Here is a 20,982-nt window from a genome sequence, read left to right as displayed (position 1 = left end):
GTGTATTGGTCTTTTGTTATGCATTTGTCCAGCTTTCCTTGTTACAGCGTATATCTAAGTACAATCAAGTTAACTGGGGGCTGGGAGGGGGTTGACATCCTATCTGTGTGGAGTGGGGGGGAAAGATAGCTGCATGGTTAAAGCCACCAGACACCAATTACTTGTTATCATTTATTTTAATTAATGTGTCATTAAAGAACCTCCGAGATGAACTTAATTTTGTGTAATAGCCATGTCATATGCCTTATACCTTCTTCGGTAAAACTGAGTTTGTTGAACATACGTCTGGATTGCACCAGACTGATTTCGTGCACACCCTCCGGATTTGTTGGCCTAGAGTCCTGCTAGCTCACAGTGCGCCAGCCAAACTCCTGACCTTACAGGGTAACAAATGTGTGTGCAACCTCAGAACAGGACCAGGCTTCTCTCCAAGGCAATGTTTAAAGTATTTTACCCCAAGGAAATCCTGGTAACCGATCCAGTACCCTTTCGTTTGTACTCTCGTGCATAACCAAAGAAGATACTTTCTCCACAAGGAATTTCAGTATTTATTAAAGCAGGTGATTCTTGTATAAAATGCTAGAATGAATAATTAGCGTTACAAGAATTGTGAACGATTTAACATTTCCACTGTAGTGATAAAACTGAATATGTGAGCACGTAAGTACTGTGGATAGTCTACTCCTACCTAAGGTTCCCTATTCTAGCCTTGCTTAGGTCGGGTCTTCTGTCGGGCGGACAAATCATTACCTTTGGGTAAGAGACACCAGGCTGTCTAACTTGGTGTGAAGCTGGACATCACTCGTGTCTGTGAACAGGGGTCTGCTGAGCTGTAATTCTGGCATGAAATGACCTTGCTGTGTCAGCTAAGTGCTCCTCTGCCTGAACACAGAATGGGTTGTGTAGTTATAATAACAGTACCCCTTTGTAGGCTGCAATTCTAGTTGGATAGTGGTGTCACCAACTGAACAAATAAATGACATTTGCGCAGGGAACTTTCTTTATCCCTCGTAATGTTTATGGTGTACCCATGAGGTAGAAATGTAAGCAATGCAGATTCCCAAACTGTTAACTTGCATTGCAAATGCATGTCAGAAGTCAGCCTATGTAAAAGAGAAGGCACCTTGCACCTTACACGTGGGTATGTCTGTTAGGCCTAGCCTGGCCATATGAAAAAAATTGTTGGAACATTGTTGGAATGCCTTAAAGTATAGTTTTTTTTTTTTTGCATCAGTTATGAAATTTCATTAGCAGTTTGAGTGATACCTTTCTTTTGAAGGGCTATGTGGTAGTCTGAGTAGTGTGTCCACAATTAATGTGCTGCTTTAGTGTATGTTAATATGTTTTAGTGGACCCCCAATTGTGAAAATTGCCTTTAAAAGGAGATTGGTTACATTTCTCATTTTTGGGTATTGAACTTCTAGCAACCGACACGTGGTAGGTGGTAGTAGCTGTAACTTGCACTTCATAAAATTATACAAGTAAATTGCTCAAATGTTTAATCCCTACCGCCTTCAAAATCTGTCTTGGATGAACAATTCTGGCTGTGCACTTGATGCATTCATCAAAGGTGACACCAAGTAAACCACGTGTTGTACATTGCTCCAGTCATTCCTCATGCAGCACATAGTTTGATCTTGTATAAATTTCATGCAAGTAGCTAGATTACCATAATCTAAATAATCCTGCCTCCATGATGAAGGCTTACCTTATAGAAAAGGGAAATACTCAGTGAATGAGTAATAGAGGGCAATTGGGAGCTGACCCCCTGTAAGGGGGTTGGGGTTGTAATAAAAACTAGAGAGAAGTGATGTCTTCCAGTTGGACCATGTTGGGAGAGGGGGGCACTGGGAGGGACTGTACTGGTCCCCAATGCTTGTGGTTGAGGTAGATTGCCTCTGTGCTATAGCTGTTAGAACTGAGAATCTCTAGTTGGCTGAGGTAGGTACCTTAGTCAAAATAGGGACCCTTGATAACACCTGCTCACCACCTGGTAGCTTGGCACGAGCAGCCAGGCTTCTCTCAAGGCAATGTTTAAAGTATTTGCAACATCACTCCCAGTAACAGTGATAACCCCACACGGTTTTCATAAAAATAGTGGTATCTTTATAAAAAGGAATACGATAATACCAAACCATAGAAAACCAACATATGCTGCGTCTTCGTAATAATTCACTTGGCCGGTTATTAGGCCAACAATCACTAATAGGTTTTTGCGGCATTAATGAGCAATTCATGATCTCTAATGCAACTCTATGCTGTTTGTAATGTAGTAATAAGACAGTCCTTAATGCAAGAATCGGGCAGTTTAAAATGAATAATGCGGTTCGTAGTGCAATAGTGCGGTAAGCCAATCTGCGCGGTCACCTCTGGCACCACTAGGCCCCAACACCAGAGTCAGTCATAGGCCGCCCCCCCCCCCCCCCCCCTTAGTACGTTGCTGCTTGGGTCTGCGGCGGAGATCCTTACACCCCCCCCAATCTGAAGGCAGGCAATATACAGGCAGGCAGAGGCACACAGGATGGTTTCAAGACTAGAAACCAGCCACTTCTAAAAGTGTGGTTGCTAAACACACAATTTAAAAAAAATTCACAAATGTTGTTAAATTCTGAGTACAGGCACGCTAAACTCCATCCCTCCATCATATGCCTATGGGAGGATATGCTGGAAACATGGGACACCTCATTCCCCATTCTGACCTATGTGACAACGAATTTGGCAGTATTTCACTGTCAGGACATGGTACACACCTCAGTACATGTCCTACCTTTCACATACACTGCACCTTGCCCAGGGGGGTTACTTGGCCCTACTATAGGGGTGTCTGATGTGTATAAAAAGGGAAGGTAAGGCCTGGCAAGCGGGTGCACTTGTCAGGACAACCAGGCAGTAAAATTGCGCGCAAGCACTGCAATGGCAGGCCTGAGATCTATTCTTCGGGCTACTTGTGTGGGTGGCACAATTAGTGCTTCAGGCCCACTATTAGCATTTTCATTACTAGCCCTGGCACACACTGCACTTTACTATGGACTTCACTAGTAGGGCCAACATACCAATTATGGACAACCAATTACCATAACGCTTTATACAGGGAGCGCTTGCACTTTGACACTGATCAGCAGTGGCTAAGTGCCCAAAACATCGAAGTCGGCAACATATTGTCAAAGTCTAGGAGGAAGGCTAAAATTTTAAGGAACTTTAGCCAAAAAGAGCTAAGTGCAAAACTCTGGCAACTGGACCAAGTACTGTTCTGTACTAGCAGGGTGGTAAGGGAGAGTCCAACGCTTCTTTGAGAGGTAGTGTGAAGGGAAGAGCGCAAATCTGAATCAAAGATAATGCATGTCAAATGGATCCCACTGATGCTAGTACTCGGAGTTGACCCTGTGCCAAAGTAAGGATCTGGAGTTCACATTAACAATGGAATTTTAGAAGAACGATCAGGTGACCACTCTGAGGAAAAAGGTCTGGCCACAATAAAGTTCACACAATTTAGTACATTGCCGCCACAGCTTTGTAATTCACACAGGATATGGGAAGTAGTCATGTAGAGCCAAGATGCTCCTTAGAGTGAACGTAGCGCTTTATAAATGTATTAATTCATACCTCCTAGGAAGGCATGCTTGGTGTCGCACCTCAGCCACAGAACATGTCCTGCACCATCACCAGAGCTAGGCCTGTGCTGCTGCATGCACACTAGATTACCTTAACTGTGGCAAAAAGTGTAATTGTACAAATGTCACAAGCAGTCTGATACCCGGGAGGGGTAAACGCCTGTTCACCATGTAAGGGTCACTACAGTCCCAATCCACTACAACCTTTTCAACAGTATTTTAGAGCAGGTGGCTGCTCCCCATGCCACAGTATTAAAGTTATTGAATTAGTAAAAATTCATAGTGCCACAAAGGACACCTGTTGATCATGCTGAGCACTAAATATTGTGATGAGCTGATCAGTTCAATACATGCCATAATTTGTGTTCACTCTTATTGAACTGTTTTATTGAATTTTTCCACTCCTAACTTCATGTGGATGGTATTTTGTGGATGCTCTACGTAAAGATTCTGTATAATGAACAAACATACGTGGAGAAAATGGTGCCCCTGGTGAATTAAGTTTCACTTTGAATGATTTTTGCAGGAATTTTTTGTCTGAGCAATTATGTGATTTCCGAAGAAGTGTTTTTTTGGTAAATATGTTTATTATTCAGTACATGAACAAGTACTGTAACAACTCCTAGTTACAGACAACCTCGTGAGGTATACCGGTCTGGCTTCGATCACCTTAGTTTCAGTCCACATGGTGTTGACCCTGGTTTGTGTACACATACTCCATAGCTCCCAGTGACTTCTATGCAAACTCCCTGTACCACCCAAGGCAATCCACGACCTAACCCCAGCATGCCCATGTGGCTATTGGGTTACCACATCTCTCTACAGACCCTATAGTTTCTAACACTTCCTACCATTTTTCCAGCCCCAGTACACAGTCCGTATTTGATTCCCGTTTCTTTATCAGGACCACTTCCCCACCCACCTCCTCTGCCATCCCCCAGTTTCTGATCAGCTTTCGAAGTACCACTATCCGAGCAGCGTTGTAAAATAGAAATGCATAACCATGTAGCATTTGTCTTCTATCTCCCCCCCCCCTCTCCAAGAAACCAGTTGAGGGGTGAGTTCCACCATGAGGTCTCTCACTGCAGATATCTTGCAACTCACCATGTTCCAGTACACTCAAACCCTTATGCAGCCACAGCTTGTGTGTAGTGGGTACCCCTTTGACAGCAGTGGTGGTAGAATAAAAATGTTCAGTACACATTTTTCATGCAATGCTGCCGTGAGTCTTGAGCCAATTGTTGCTAAGGAAATATGACAATCTGTAAGCCTCCAGATCTCGAATCACCTTAATGGTGTCTTTACATATATTTATAAAATGCATAAGTTTTGTCCGAAGCAGTGCCTGTCGCCGCTGCAAGAATTGAGGGATCGTGGCTGGAGAAATTGATACAATGCTGCCTCATTGTTGCCGATGCATCCTGGATTTTCCCGAATCGTGCATGTGCAGCAAGTTTTCCCCAACGCATCATCTGCGGATCTGAGTAGTCTCAGAATGGACGCACCGCTCCCCTGTGTCCAGCGGAACTGTCGTATCGCATCCACGAAGGTCTCGGGAATCGAAGCATCTTTGTTGTTTTGACACTTCCCATCGCTGCAGCTGTTTCGCTTGGTGAATTTTGTCGCAACGACAGGTACTTTGCAAGAAGTCACGCATCCATAGTTTTCTATGGGCTCGGTTGATCAAACCTTTTGAAAGTCATTTTGCTGAATACTTGTATGTTGGATTTTTGTTGTTTTGGTCTCCAGTTTAGAAAAAGATACTTTATTTTTCTAAACTGGTGTGGTGTCATCAAAGTAAGTGTTGGTACAAATACTTTACACATTGCCTTTGGGATATTCCTGTCTGCTTGTGCCAAGCTACCAAGGGGGTGAGCAGGAGTTATCGAGTGTATCTCCCTTACCCTGACTAGAACTAAGGGCCCTATTTGGACAAAGGTACCTACCTCTGCCAACCAGAGACCCCCATTTCTAACATCACAGATGAAGCGTTTGAAGCGTTTGATTAATGTCATGAAATATGATCTATGGTACAGTGCAGCTACCCACGGGTCATGTTTGTGCTTTTAAAAACCCTCCAAATAAATCCATATCCAAATGGTAATTTACTCAAAGTACAAAAAAACTAAAAGCAACATAAACCCAGATATGCCATGGGGTTTTGTGTGCAGAAATCTGCTCGGTGCTCAACCAGTAGAACAAGAATGTCTCAAAGTCCATTGCGGCGTTGTTTAAAGTAGATTTTTCGATCCCTGTGAGAATATCTGGATCAGCATGACTCGAGAGGATAGAGGAGGAAGAGCTAAAATGAGAAATAATACAATCATTAAAATAAATCCGAGGTATTAAAAAGAAAGGAAAAAAACATGTGGCATATTTACATGATGGTTTTTACTCCCATGATGGTGTATGCAGATCACATTGAGAAGAGAACGAGAAGACAGAAAAGTAAAATGAATATGGTATGGGGGTCATGCTACCTAGGAGTTAGACTCACCGAGGGCCAGGAGCAGGTGCTCCCAGGAAATAATGAATAAACGTCTCTTTCAGGGATATGGAAATCACACTAATGAAGGTAAAGGGGGTGGGGGGGAGCGCCAAATTCAATTGGAGCTGGGATATATAACCAAGGAATTACCTGTAACAAAATGTGACCAGCGGACAATTGAAATATATTGCACAGAAAGGCAAGCCAGACAGGGAAAAGAATGTAGCTGGGGTTAAAGGTGCAGACCTGTGAAGGGATTGCTTACCATGCAGGCAGGAACTGTCATGGCTATGAACTTTGGGAAGTTCCTCTAGGTCATATCGGTGTCTGGTGGGCCAAGTCTTAGTCTGCCAGAGGTAAGGGCGACCCCTTCTGGTAGCCATGTTGCTGCTGACACAAGAAAGTGCCAAGCAGGCAAGGACCCTCCAGAAGTAGAAACTAAGAAAGCAAGAAAAAAGGCAAAAACCCTCTAGGAAGAAAGGTAGTCTCCCAGAAGATGTAGTCTAGGGCGTGTTGCTGTGTAGACTGCAAGGCTGGGGAACAGTGGAAAACTAGCATAGGAACAGGAGAGGAGATGAAAGCAGGAAAACTGAGTGAGGAGCTGGAACTTCTGCAAGGCTGAATCCAAGAGTGAGGGAACACTATGAGAGTACTTGAAGCAGTGCGTCCCAATGAGTGTCTGGAAAATCCTCGCTTAAATAGGCTCTAAACAGAAAGAGGAAATAGAATCACAAAAACTCCTCCATAAAAGTTTGGCAAAACCTGGGAAACAAAATTCTGTCGGATGTCTTGGAATGAACTGATGCATTTCTACCCAGAATCCTCTCCGAAGAATTACGGGAAGACAAAAGGCGTGCAATATGACCCCACAAGAACTGCTGGCCGCTCGACAAGATGTGTGTATTCCTGAGTCTGAATCTAGTGCATCTGGTGAGTTGGGGATCATTAATAGAGGAAGGACTCAATATTATGCATTGGTGGCATCTACGGGGATGAAAAATGCAAAGAAGGCTGGGGCATGGGTGGCCATCTTAAATTGGAAGTACAATAAGTAGGAAACTATGGAGGTAGCCATATTTGGCAGGCAGTAAGATTGAGTGTTGCTAAGGTGGTGCAAGCACCCAAATCAAGAGTAGGTGAAAGCGACCATATTGATGCATACGCTCATAGGAGAATTAGCCATGTGGGAAAATTATACTAAAAGAGCAATAAGGAAAACCTTATATTTGGGGGGAAAGGGGTGTGGGTGTAGAAATAAGAAAGATGGGAGAAGAAGAGGTGAGTAAAGGCCCAGCTCAAATCCAGTCAGACAAACAACCATAGCTATAAAAATCATGGGCATTATAGGAATGACACCCAACGTACCCAAAGGGAAGTATCTTGTTAGTCACTGGCCTGTATGGACTTTGTATTAGGTTAATGGGCTGTACGATTCTTGTTCTATTGATACACCTACTGATCACAAATTATCACTAGTGTTTACAAAATGCAAGAGAGTACCAAGCACGTTTATGCAGTAAGCACCCACTGCATCACTGTTTTTTAATGCTTCTTTTTTTGTACTTTGATTGAAATACCATTTGGATATACTTTTATGGATCGATTATCAGGGACCGCTGTCGTCCTGATTAAAATGTATGCCATAGGTCCCTAGTGATTACGGGGTTTCCCTTGTACACCTAATGCTGTAAATGTCACATGCATGCATCAGTTTTAAACAATGTGCCTCTGCCCATCCTCCCAACTACTTGCTTCCAATACAGCAGCAGCAACCATCAGGATCTGTGGTTCCACTTGGTTTTCTGAGTGCCAACCTCTTGCAACTTTTCTTCTGTTCTCAGACAACAGTAGCTAAAACTGAAAGGGAGGTTTGCAGAGATGAAGTTTGAGCAAGGATTAATCAGAGGAGAGAACTGGGTTTATCGGAGATGTTGGGAACTCAAACTGCGGGGGGGGGGGGGGGGGGGTGCTTGGATGAGAGTCCGGAACTCATGAAGTGAAGGGGACTTGGCAGGAGGATAGGGCCTGGAGCATCTCTGTAGAGGTCAGGGGATTCAAAGGACATCTGATACTTAGTGGGTCAGGAGAGGTTTGAGTTTGAGAATCATACCTGGGCACCGCTTGAAACAGGCTGGGCCATATTGACTGCCCCACTACAGTCTTTGACATGGTGTGAAATGGTGCAGCTGTGGGCTGGGAGGGACCAAGGCCTCCTGCTTCAGCCAGGGCCCCAAAACCCCTTGCCCAAAGCAGGGTTGGAATTTTCAGTCCAGGAGCTAGACAAATCTGGGCCCTACCAGATGTTCACACAAGTCTAGTGGTTGCTCTATATCGTAATGGGGCAATACAGGTAGCAGGGACAGCCGGTTCAAGTTCAGTAAACGGAGCAGCAAAGAGCTGCACCGTTTACTGAACATGGATAGACTGTTAAAGTGGCAGGACAGAGCCTGAATGTCAAGGTAGAGCTGTCACAGTCTAGCTCACCTGCCCTCAGGGTGATTGCGCCACCCAATCCACCTGCTCTCCCTTTAATGTTGGTTATTTACTAGCCACATTGTACTGCATTTATAAACTCTCAGGGTATTGCACAACACACTCTGTCCCTGGAGCTAGTTCTATGCCTTATGCTTAACTAAGTATCCACGTCTGCTAGACCGATTCCTCAACTGACCTTCCTGAAAACAACCCATTTTCTCAATAAAGATGCTTTGTTCAATCGGGGGTAGGATCAGCGGACCTCCACTCACTCCCCAATCAAAACAGAAGTCTAGTTGTTTGTTCTACCATCTAGAGCTGATAAGAAGTACCCTGTGTCTATGCCAAAGAATGTTTTGCAAGATGTGCTTAAAATATGGCAAAAACCATCAGCTTCTCGTTTGCAAAAAGGTAGACCAATTTCATACCTTAGAACAATGAAATCAGACCCATGTAATCTCCCACTGAAATGCAATCAGCTGCATCTGGGGTGTACGAATGGAAGACAGTGCGCCACATATTTGCATTCTCTCCTTAGAGTCTTGTTGACGTGACCAGAAGCTTCTCTGTTTTAATATGTCTGTCTGGTCTCATGAGGTGCAACTAAGTTTTGCAGTTCCACTTTGATGGCTATTTTCTGTTTGTTTCTGTTCCTATTTCACATTCCAACTTGCTTTGCAGCTATATTAGCAAAAACCCTATCTTCAATCTCCAATAAACCCACCCAGACAGTACTTTACAAACCATACAGCGGAATAGGCTAGGTCCGCCAGTGGCCCTTGACTATGTGTTTATAGTATGGTCATTTTAGACATCATTTTTTTGCCAATAAGGGATTGGAGCTCTCTGCTCTGCATGCTTGTAGTAGAGCAGTGGTGTACACATGCGCATTTCAGTCTAGCACTGTCATTCGATGAGTTCAGAATCTACAATATGGCAGGTTGCAGGAAGCAAGCTCATAGGCAAGAGACCTATTTGTCTTTGAAGAAATCATGACGTGCTACTGCTATGCACCTAGGTTGTGAAAGGGCTCCCATCTGCAAATGCATTCTTCTCAAATGGGTAATCAGTTTCTGTGTGTCTTTTCCTCATAAAGGGCTCCCTTCTGCAAATGCATTCTTCACAAATGGGTAATCAGTTTCTGTGTGTCTTTTCCTCATAAAGGGCTCCCTTCTGCAAATGCATTCTTCCCAAATGGGTAATCAGTTTCTGTGTGTCTTTTCCTCATTTCTGTTCACACCCAAAATAATTAGCGAATCATGATAAAGCAATAATTCCTTCATGGTATTTATGACCCAAATCTTTTTTTTTTTTCTCTGACCTATTTTAGTGAAGCCGTTTCTTCAAGTCTACATGGAAGGGTCTAGAAATCTGTGATAAGAACACTCTCTCACTTGCCTTGTAAGCATCATTCCTGATAGACTGACCTTGTCACAAGAAAATTTAGAGATCACTGTAGTGATCCGAAAACAATCTACCAGAGTTTCCGAAGGTGAGTAACCCTTTCTCCTGATATAGACTTATAACCAATTACTCCTTACCTTTTGTATAGATAACAAAGCAATACCTATTTGAGTATTTGTACAGACCCACCTACAAACTGAAAACCGATTGAGCGTGCAAAATGGCCCTTTTCTAGTTGACCAAACAGCAGTGCTGTGTAGAACGTATGGAGTGATGCCCACATAGCTGCCTAGCAATTGTACAAGGCCGGACCTCCGCGTGCCAAAACACTGGTAGCATCTTTAGTCTTGATGGGATGAGCATGCAGTCCTTCTGCAGGCTGCTTCTTGGTCAGTGCATAGCAGATTTTAACGCAGAGGACAATCAAGCAGGAGATGGTCTGCTTCTGCACGACCTTGACTTTTCTTTTGCTCCAGCGAACCCCTCAAAGAACTGATCATCCATCCGGTGTTCTCTGGTATGATTGATATAAAAGCTCAATGCTCTTCAAAGGTCCAAGCAATGGGGTGTCTCCTTTTTAGAGGGGTGAGGTGGAGCATATAATCCCAGCAGGTTGATAGTTTGACCATCGTGGAACAAGGTCACGACTTTCAGCAATAAGGAGACTCCTGTTCACAGAACCAGTTTGTCCGGAAAGAAGGTGGTGTACAGTGGGTTAATACAGAGATCTTGGAGCTCACTTAAATACTCAGCTGATATTAAGCAACGAGGAACGCATTCTTGAGAGTGAGATGCTGCCAGGGACAGTTATGAAGTGACTCAAAGGGAGTACACATCAGTTATATGAGGACCAAGTTAATGCTCTACTGTGGCATGACAAAGGGAGAGTGAGGAAACATATGTTGTAGAGCTTCCAAAAACGGCATCATAATCAACGACATAAATAATGAGGGCTGATCCGGCAACAGCAAAACGGCCAAAAGAGTCTAAACATACCTTTATCTGTGCCCAAAGCAAAGCCTTGCCGTGCAAGAGACAAAACAAACAACAAAGCGTCATATAACTTTGCCTGAAAAGGGTATATCTGCTGTCTGCTGCACCAAGCCACAAATTTATCCCAACAGGCACACACAGCTTTTTATCAAGGGATGCCTGACTGGACAAGAGGATATCAAACAACTCCGAAAGAAGGTCGAAGGTGTTCAGCCGTCGCCACTCAATCTCCAAGCATGAAGATAGAAATTGCAAAGGCCAGGTGCCGAACTCTGCATGGTCACTAAGAGACAGCCTGATCAGAGGACAGATGCTCACACCCAAGAGCTCTGGATGCCATACTCTCTGTGCCCAATCTGGGGCCAATAGGATGACTTGGGCTTGGTCGGTGCTGAACTTTTCCAGAACTCAGGGTAAAAGAGGTATTGGAAAGAAGGCATACAGAAGTCCTGTGTTCCACCCTAGTTGGAATGCATCTACAAGTGAAGGACGCCTTGGAAACGCCAATGTGCAGAACTGCTCATGTTGCAACTGGCATTTGTGATCCACTAGGCATTGACGGCTGAGTTTCTCGCCCTGGCATTCAAGGATCCTGCCAAGTGGTTCGCCACCAGGAAAATGCCTTGATGGTCCAGTCATTTCCAGAGGCACAGGGCCTCCTGGCACAGGGTCCCTAAACCCCAACCTGCCCTGTTTGCTGCAATACCACATGCTGGTTGTGTTGTCCGTAAGCACCTGTACCAGTCTCACCTTGATGGATGAAAGGAAGGCTATTAATGTCAAGGAGATGGCCATCAGTCAGGAATTATGAATCAGTCGCCACTATCAGCTCTGGGTGGGGTAGGGAGAGAGATCAATTGCTGTCAGCGGTCTCCTCCGATCTCTGGATGTGGTTGAAGAGGTCCCCTTAATGTGGGCCCACTAAGACATTAGATGCAACTGTAGAGCCGTCAAATGCCACTTGGCATGCTTGGCATGCTTGACCATCAGGATGCATCAGGATGCAGGAGGCCATCAATTCCAGTAGCCTCAGAGTCAACCTCACTGACATCAAGGACAGATACTGAAAAATTGGGATCAAAGCCTGAATGCCCAGGATTCTCCTTTCCAGAGGAAAGGCAATAAGGCAAACCATGTCCAGAATGGCTCTGAGGAAGGGGAGCATCTGAGAAGGAGGCAGGTGTGCCATTGATAGTAAGCCCCAATGATGACAGGAGGTTAGCTGTAGTCTGGAGGTGGTTGATTACCTCTGGGCCGAGCCCGCCTTCAACAGCCAGTTGTCGAGGTAGGGGAAGACTGGAACACCCGACCTTCGAAGTTGTGCTTCTACCATCGCCATCATTGTGAATACCCAAGGAGCGCTGGGGGGGACCAAAGTGGAGCACTGAAAACTGAAAATACTCCTACCCTACTGTGACCAGCAGGTAGTACCGATAGGCCTGTAGGTCGGGAATATGGAAATATACATCCTGCAGATCCAATGCTACCTTTCAGTCTCCAGAGTTGACGCAGACAAGGGCTGGGCCAAGGTGAGCATTCTTAATTTGTCCTGCCTAAGCATGGCATTGAGAGGATGCAGGTCTCAAATAGAACAAATGCCTTTGGCACCAGAAAGTAGCTTGAATAATCACCACTACCTACTTCTAGTGCAGGCACCCTCTTGAAAGTGGGTTTGGCCACAAGGGCTTTCACTTCCTGCTGTAAGATGGACAGATGGTGTCCGTCAGTCAGTCTGGGGTCAGTGCAAGATACAGCTATGAAGTGTAGTGTGTAGTGTGTATCCATTTTCGACAGTATGCAGTACACGTCTAATGTTATGGCCTGGTCTGGTAGCTCAGTGGACTAATGCGTCCATTGCAGTGGCCTGTGTTCGACCTCATGGTCACAGGTTCAAATCCCTGTGGGTTTACTCAGCCTTTCATCCATGTGAGGTCGATAAAATGAGTACCGTTGGGTAGCAATAACAGCTGTTATTCAGCTCCAAGATACCTACAGGTGAACGTGCGCTTTACAAATGCACATGTTATGTTATGTTAGCCTGCCAACCCAGCAAGAATAATTGGATCCTGCCTCCAGCCAGGTGTCTGTGCTCCACTGAGGGCAAGCTAAAGGGATTTGGCAGGTGGTTCTCCAGCGGGCAGTAGGCTGACTGCCTCAATGACCTTCACCATGGGATCAATGTGTGCCACGGCCTTGGCCACAACATTGCTGGGCACCTTATTGTGACTGAAGTGACTGTTAGTATGGGGTGCCTCTGCTGACAACACAAAAGAAATTGTAGGGCTGTTGCGGCTGGCAAGACAGGGTTGATAAGGCCAGGCAGTGTGCTGTGGCCCTGCTCTCTTTGACCCGATCCAAAGCAGAATCTGCCTTGTCTTCAAAAAGGCGAGTCCCATCAAATGACATGGTCACAAGGAATGACTGGACATCGCCTATAAAACCTGTAGGCCACAGCCAGGCGATGCAATGAAAGCGGACACTAGTGCCAATAGCTTGTCCGATAGAATCGGGGGTGCCTAGGCCACGACGACTCATGAATTTGGCCATGTCACAGCAATCCTGAATAGCCTGGGTCATAAGAGGTTGAAGGTCTTCCAGGACACCTGGAAGAACTTGAACCAATGAATTCCAAAGCATGTGGGAATAGTGAGCGAGCAGGCATCTGGTAGAAAATTCCCTGAAAAGACTAGAAGAAAAAACCTTATTTGCAAAGGACTCCACTCTTCTGGATTCCCTTTGAGGGGGAGAAATCAGAAAATTATTGCGGTTTGTCGGTAAGTAGATCCTCCACCACTAAGCTCTCAGGAAACTGGTGCTAAGAGTTAAATGAAAGGTCACCTGGGCAGGTCAGTGGATTCTTGTAATTTTGTGATTTAGTGGGGGGGTGGGGAGGTTAGAGCAAGGTGTGGCCCAGGCACCTAGGAGAGTATCAGTGAGTGCCTCGATAAAACATAGTAGGGGCTCCGTAGTGGTTTGCCTTGGCTGGAGAACTTAGATCAAGACATTATTTTTAATCTTTAAGGTTGAGATCTGGAGGTTGAGAAGTTTGGCTGCCCTCCGCATTACCACCTCACAGGAAGCACACTCGTCAGTGACAGCACTGTGTGTGGGGGTGTGAGAACGCAAGAATCAGGATAGGTGAAAAGGCCACTGGCCTCCTGAAGGTCATCATACCAATTTTCTTAAATGTAGGGTTTGACCAATTTCATCACATGTGTCATAATGTTTGTCAGAATATGTGCCAAATAAGGAGTGCAGTGTGTGTGATCTTCCTTGTGGAGGTGGAATGCCAAGTGCAGGTTATGATTCTATGGCAACCGGGCATGGCCATGGCCAAAGTGATAGCAGTGCTGACTGAATCAGAGAGCACAATGGGCACCTTATGCCTCCAGCTTTGATGGAGTCAGCATCAACGTTGATGCTCCGGGAACTGGCGGGGTGTGGTGAGCCGCAGGTGGAGCCAATACTGGAGCCAGGAGAGGCCCGGCATGGGTGTCGGAGGGTCCAACTGGCACAGAAGGCAAACAGGCTGGCAGTATCCCAAATGGAGGGCCTCTCGTCTCCTTGGAGCCTGCAGGTGCACCAGAGCACCAAAGGGAGAATAGAAGGCATCTGAGGAGTCGGAGCATGGCCTCGCAGAACTCTTGATTCTGCATTGGTGTCGCATATTTAGGCTTTACCTATTCATATTTTGGTTATGCCTTGAAAACGATGGTTGTGAATTAGGGCCTGATACACAAAAGGTAAACTTTCCCCTTTAGTGTAAGTTTTCGATAATTTGCATTTTACACAGGGATTTTATGAGTAGTATCTTTTATATCGTTTTATTAACGGAGTCTCCGCCATTAGTGACGAGACTCCGCATTCATAAAGATACTACTTGTAAAATTCCTTTGTGAATTCCAAAAAAGCATAAACTTACACTAAAGCATAAGTTTACCTTTGTGAATAATGCCCACAGTATGTGAGTCTTTGTCTTTGCATATGAAACTATGCCTGAGCGTTTGATGCCAAAACTAGGCTTATGTTGGTTGAGTACCTGGGTATATCATGGTTGTGCTGGGGCTTGTGATTGCATACACAATGGCTCTAATTTGCAACAGGATGAGTCTGTCTTAGAATCTGTAGATATGCATTGACATTTTAAGGTTGGGGTTGAGTTCTTCAAGCTATGAATGGGAATGTAAGGTTGTGCCTGGGTATTGTAGGTATTTCCTGGTGGCTGTGCAAGGAGGTATAATTGCAATTCCTAAGCATTTGGGTTTGTATTTATGTTATTTTACAGGGGAAATTGCATAGCATCCACCTTGTCCTTCAGGGTAACTGAGCATTGGAGTATGTAACCTCATACATGGACCTGATGTTTGTGTGTGGACATCAACATACCTCAGTGGAAAGTGGTGCCAGCACATGGTTGGGGGGAAGCAGAGCAGGTATTGTATGAGGGAGAGAGTCAAATCATGGGTGGCAGGAAGGTAGAAACAAGGGGGCTTTTTTGGACTTTTCTTGATGTGCATAAGACACATGTACCTTGCTTTGTGATTGCTGCAACCTTGACATATCATGGTGCCACATGTTACATATCATGGCCTCATCCTAGTTAATACACCGTTTGGTAGTAACTGAAGTAAACTTTTATCTGCGTTAGTAACATTTTGTTATTGTATTAATCCCGAACATAATTAAGTATCTATTATTTCAGAGACATCACATTATGTTGGGTCAAAGACCATGTTAGTTTACTTCATATTACATTATTGTGGGGAAAACGTACAAACAATGCATGTTGTCACTCCTGATACTCATAGAATTTTGATGAACCAGCCTTTACTGGTAGGAATGGCAGGAACTCCACTCCCCAGTGCCATAAAAAGTGATAGTCCTACATATTGCCAGTCCTAGGATTTTTGGGGCCCAGCCGAAAGGGAAGATGTGAGACCCCTCTAGTTTGCATGTGACATCACAGAAGGTGACATCACAGGGCTATTTATCTTCTTTGGCATTGCTGAAGTGAACTAGTATGGATATCAGTAACACGGATAAAAGGATAATACCCACAAATAAATAAATAACTATTTTAAAGCTGTATTAAGTAGATTACATTAGTCACATTGAATGGAAAAGCTAGGCACAGATCTCACAAAGATGGATTTCCTTACTCAATTTTAAATAATTGTTTTATGATTAGTGCATGATAAAAATCCCACTGCTTTGCGAAAAATTTATTGATTGGCATCACTATGGTAAAAAAGTATAAAGTAGCGAAATAAAGTTGAGTGTAAATTCCTTTTTATTTAGTAGCTTTAGAAATTACAAGTGAGAACGAAAAAAGGGAGCAGCGCTCTTTAGGAATAAAGCAAAGCCCGTTTTGTAGACACGTGTCATGCCTCCATGTGAGTCTGCTTTAAAGAAGGGTTAAAATTACTCTTGTACTGAAAAGGCTGTTTAAAATGTGAGTTTTCAGAGTTCTCAAACTTATACATCATTTGATTTATTCCTTTCATTTGGATCGTGTATTTATGATAGAAAAATGAAAAGTCAAGTTCCAACAAGCAAGGAAATAACAGCAGGATGAACTACTTACATGTGGTATAAAGAAGCAACTTGAGACATCCTTTGGTAGAAGTCTGTGCAAGGGAAAGTTACAGTTTTCATATCAGTTTTCATATAAATCCCTTTTACTGTGACTAACAAAAGAAAGTTTGATAAAGTACATTTTTTGAAACCATTATTGACGCCAGTTGTGAGGTTAATGCAGTGAGCAGCCTTGGTGTGAGTGTGTTCATGCAAGTGTGTGTGTTTGTTGCAGCAATATACTAGCGCTTTTTATTCCTGTTGCTGCAATGAGAGTTTAGGCCTTTGTATCATCTGGACATAGAAACAATATCAGCGATTAGATTTTGCTTCAAGACTAGTGCGGAAAAGCTCAGGGGCAGATTTATGTTAACTGGCGCATCCCTGCATATAAGCAGGGATGCGCCAATTATTATGCGCCACAGCTGCGCCACCATGGATGCGCCGCATTTATAATGCGGCGCACCATGGGGCAAAAACGGCACAGATGCGTGATGCATCTGTGCCGTAAAAGGGGCGCATTGCTGGAGTTGCGTCGCAAGCGCGACGCAGCTCCAGCAATGTTCTGGGGGGCCCTATCTGTACAATGCTGCGTCAATCCTTACGCCTGCTTCAAGCAGGCGCAGGGTTTTGACGCAGCATGGGCCTAAAAGTGACTGAGTGAAATCTTGTAGATTTCACTCAGCCACTTTTAGGAGGCGTTCCTGTGCCGGAACGCCCCCACCTGCCCTGGAACGCCTACATGTCGCGCAGGGCTTTACAACGTGACGCATCTCCCAGATGCGTCACGTTGTAAATACCCCGCACCATGGCGCAGGATTTGCGCCGCTGCTGCGTCACAAAAGTGACGCAACGGCGGCGCAAAAGTGGCGCAAGTGCAACATAAATCTGCCCATTAGTTTCTTAGCTAGAAACTGGAATCTGACCTCTTACTCATCCCCGGAGAATTGGCCTTATATTCTCAAGTTCTTGCATCACATTGCTGCGGGGATGTTACTAAAGGGCTCTTGTTGTGGTGGTAAACTAAGGGTAGGATTGCTGGGATGGACCCACTATAGGGAACACATTATGGGTGTGTCAGCAAGTGGGACTTAAAATAGCAAGATAGACTTTGTTTATCGGGGCTTTGCAGAGAGCTGCACTGACTGACAGAAGTCTCAAAGGTGCTTTTCCCTGCAGCTGTCCTGAAGAAGACACGGAGGATGCACTATTACATTTTTTTTGGACACCTTACCTATTGCTACACAGACAATATGCACCTCAAACATAGCTCATTACACTATATAAGGCCCTCTCTAGAACCTTACACTTAAAACAAAACATCCTACAATTTACAATTACTAGTGTTAACATTCAATTTGTAGTTGGGTGTCATTCAAAATGTCATATGTATAATATAGAGATGCCTATGTAAACACATGGCAAGTACAGAAGTGTCACTCATAGACAGGGGAGTAGCCCAAAAATAAAAATGCTCCCCACTTTCAACCAAAGCTCTTATGGCATAAAGCAAAGCAAGTCATTGTGACCCTCCCCAGAGGAGCTCTCTAGTCTCTTCCGTCGAAGCATCTATCCATTCATCATTTAATCCTTCCATTCACCTTTACATTTTGTCATCAATTCATTCTTTCATCCATCATTCAGTCTTTCACAATTCTCTCTGTACGTCCATCTGTGTACCCATCCATATCCAAGCCTATTCATTCATCCATCTCAAACTTATCCATCTTTTCACTTACTCACATCATCCCTCCATCCACCCTGTCACTTATCCATCCATCCTATTGTCCATCCATCCACACTTTCACTCCATCCTTCCTTAATCCATCCATCCATTTATCCTTTCACCCATACACCCATCCTTTCACTTACTCATCCATCCATCCATTCACTCCTCAGTCCATCCATTCACTCTTTCACTCATCTATCAGTTATTTCTTGCACCCCTCAACCCTCTGTTTCACTCATCTATACATTATTACACTACCCCCCTTACATCCATCCTTTCACTCCTCTATCCATCCTTTCTCCCATCTATCCACCCTTTCAACCATCCATTCATCCATCCTCCCTTTCACTCATCAATCCCTCCTTTCACTCGGCCATCCATCCTTCTACTACCATCCTCTCATCCATTTCACTCATCCATCTACACTCACTCCATCCACTCATCCATCCTGTAGCGTCGCTTGCCCTGCAATAACCCCCACCACGTAATGGTTGTGAGTATTCTTTATTATCGTTACATCAGGCAGCTAGTATGCTGCGCGTCTGCTCTTCGTCGTCGCTTCCTGTGCACTGCCCCTTGGCCTCCCCTTGACCGGAACTGGTGTCCGGTGACCTGCACTGCCCCTCGCCCTCTCCCAGGTCCTAGTGTCCACTCCTCAGGGCACTACATCTCCCCCCTTTGTCACAATGACGTGACGACAGTAACACTAGTTAGTAATCAGAAGTGGGCCAGTTTGTGAGGTATAGTCCATCGCAAGATAGGGTGGCATCGATAGATGTGACATGTGAGATGCTACCGAGAGCGGCCTCTCACATTTCTTCTATTAGTCTCTTTGGTCTCACGATGTCTCTTCTCGGCCTCGTTACAAGTCCTTGGCCTTCCTTTGGCCTGGTGCCTTCTGCTGCACCTGCTCCGTTGCACTCCTTGTTTGTTGTCTCTTCGATGCCTGTCACTTGCTCTTCGTCCTTTTCTTCTTTTAGACCTTTGACATGTGAGCTGTTTCTTGTTATTCGTTGGCGGTCTGATTCTGCTGTGATCATTGTTCCTTTTACTTTTGTTATTGTCAACGGGTCTTGGGCGAATAGACTGTCCGATTTTCGTTGCTGTCTCTGTCGGACTACTACAGTGTCTCCTTCATGGAAATGTGATCTGGTGGCGTGTCGTCTGCTATCAGCATATTCTTTCATTTTTCTCTTTGCCGCCTCATCTTTTGCTGCCACGCTCTCGTGCCCTGGCGCTGTCAGTCCTTCTACCTGCGGCAGCCTCGTTCGGCTTGTCCTCCCTAGTACCAGCTCCGCCGGGCATTTCCCTGTAGACCCATGGGGCGTGTTTCTGTAGTCTCTCAGTATTTGGCATAGTGCTTGGCCCAGGGAAATCTGTGACAGCTTCGCCCTCTGGACTGCCTTCTTGATGTTTCCCATGAATCTTTCGACCATGCCATTTGCTTGCGGCCATAGTGGCGTTATCTTTCTGTGCTGTATTCCAAGGTAGGCCATGAACCTTCGGAATTCCTCTCCTGAGAACGGAGGACCATTATCAGTTTTCAGTGTTTCTGGCGAGCCCCACGCTGCGAATATGTCGTCCAGAATAGGTAGAGTTGCTGCTGCTGACGTTGAGAAGACTGGTCTCACAATGGGGAATCTGGAGTATTCATCTATTATAACCAGTAGGTAAGTTCCCGCGTCTAGAGGTCCAAAGAAGTTGGCAGCCATTGTTGTCCATACAGCCTTTGGCAGTTCCGACATGTGCAGTGGTTCCTGTCTTGCTGGCGGACCTGTTGTTTGACAGAGGTGACAGGCCGCGATCGTATCTTCGACTAACCTGGGGAACCACACTTTTTCTCTCAGCAGCTTCTTTGTTGCCACAATGCCCCTGTGTGACTCGTGTGCAATGCTGACCACTTGGCGCCGTAGTGAGCTTGGAATGACTATCCTGGTGCCCCGCATTACTATTCCACTATTTGTCTCTGATAGCTCCCCGCTTATCTTCTGTAAAGCTAGCATCTCCTCCTTGTTTACTCCTCCCTTCCATGTGCAGTTGTTGTTGACATGTCTCCACCTTTGTTGCCTCATCGTTTCTCCGGCCGCTCGTAGTGTGTCATCTTCTTCAGTTTCTCTCTCTATTTCTGCTAGAGTTACTGGTGCAGGCGTGTTTACAGTACACATCCTGCCTTTCACTCATTCGTCCATACTTTCACTCATCCATCCACCCTTGCACCCATCCATTCAGCATGGGGTTCAAGAGTCATGCGTAATGCACAGTGCCCAGACTCGAGGTGACAGTGACATGGCATTGTGGTTTCTTTTTATGTCGTTTTATACAGCACAAACTTGGCACAAGGGTTTTGGAGAGCTTTACACAAGTTCCAATAACATTACAAAAGGTCAGATTTCTTTTTAGATGTGGTCAGATTTAATGATTTGCCCAGAATCATAGGATTTAGAGTCGACACCAGGACTTGTACCTGGTTTACCACTTCCAATCAACTACTCCATGTGCTGCGAGGTATGGAGAGGGAGTTTTATCCCCTGGGCTTCACAGCAACAGTGTACTGCTGAAGCCAAGGAGAGAGGGGCCCCCTGCCCTGGGGCTCACAGCACTGGGATAATGGCTGCAAGGCCCAGAGAACGGGGCCCCATACCTGAACCTTGATGCCTGATGAGGCGCTTGAAGGCCCAGGGGAGAGTGCTTTGCTAAACACTGCCCTG

Source organism: Triturus cristatus, chromosome 3_1 (genome assembly GCF_964204655.1).
Source record: "Triturus cristatus chromosome 3_1, aTriCri1.1, whole genome shotgun sequence".
NCBI lineage: Eukaryota > Metazoa > Chordata > Amphibia > Caudata > Salamandridae > Triturus > Triturus cristatus.
The sequence above is the reverse complement of the archived record's forward strand: the minus strand, read 5'-3'. Positions refer to the sequence as shown.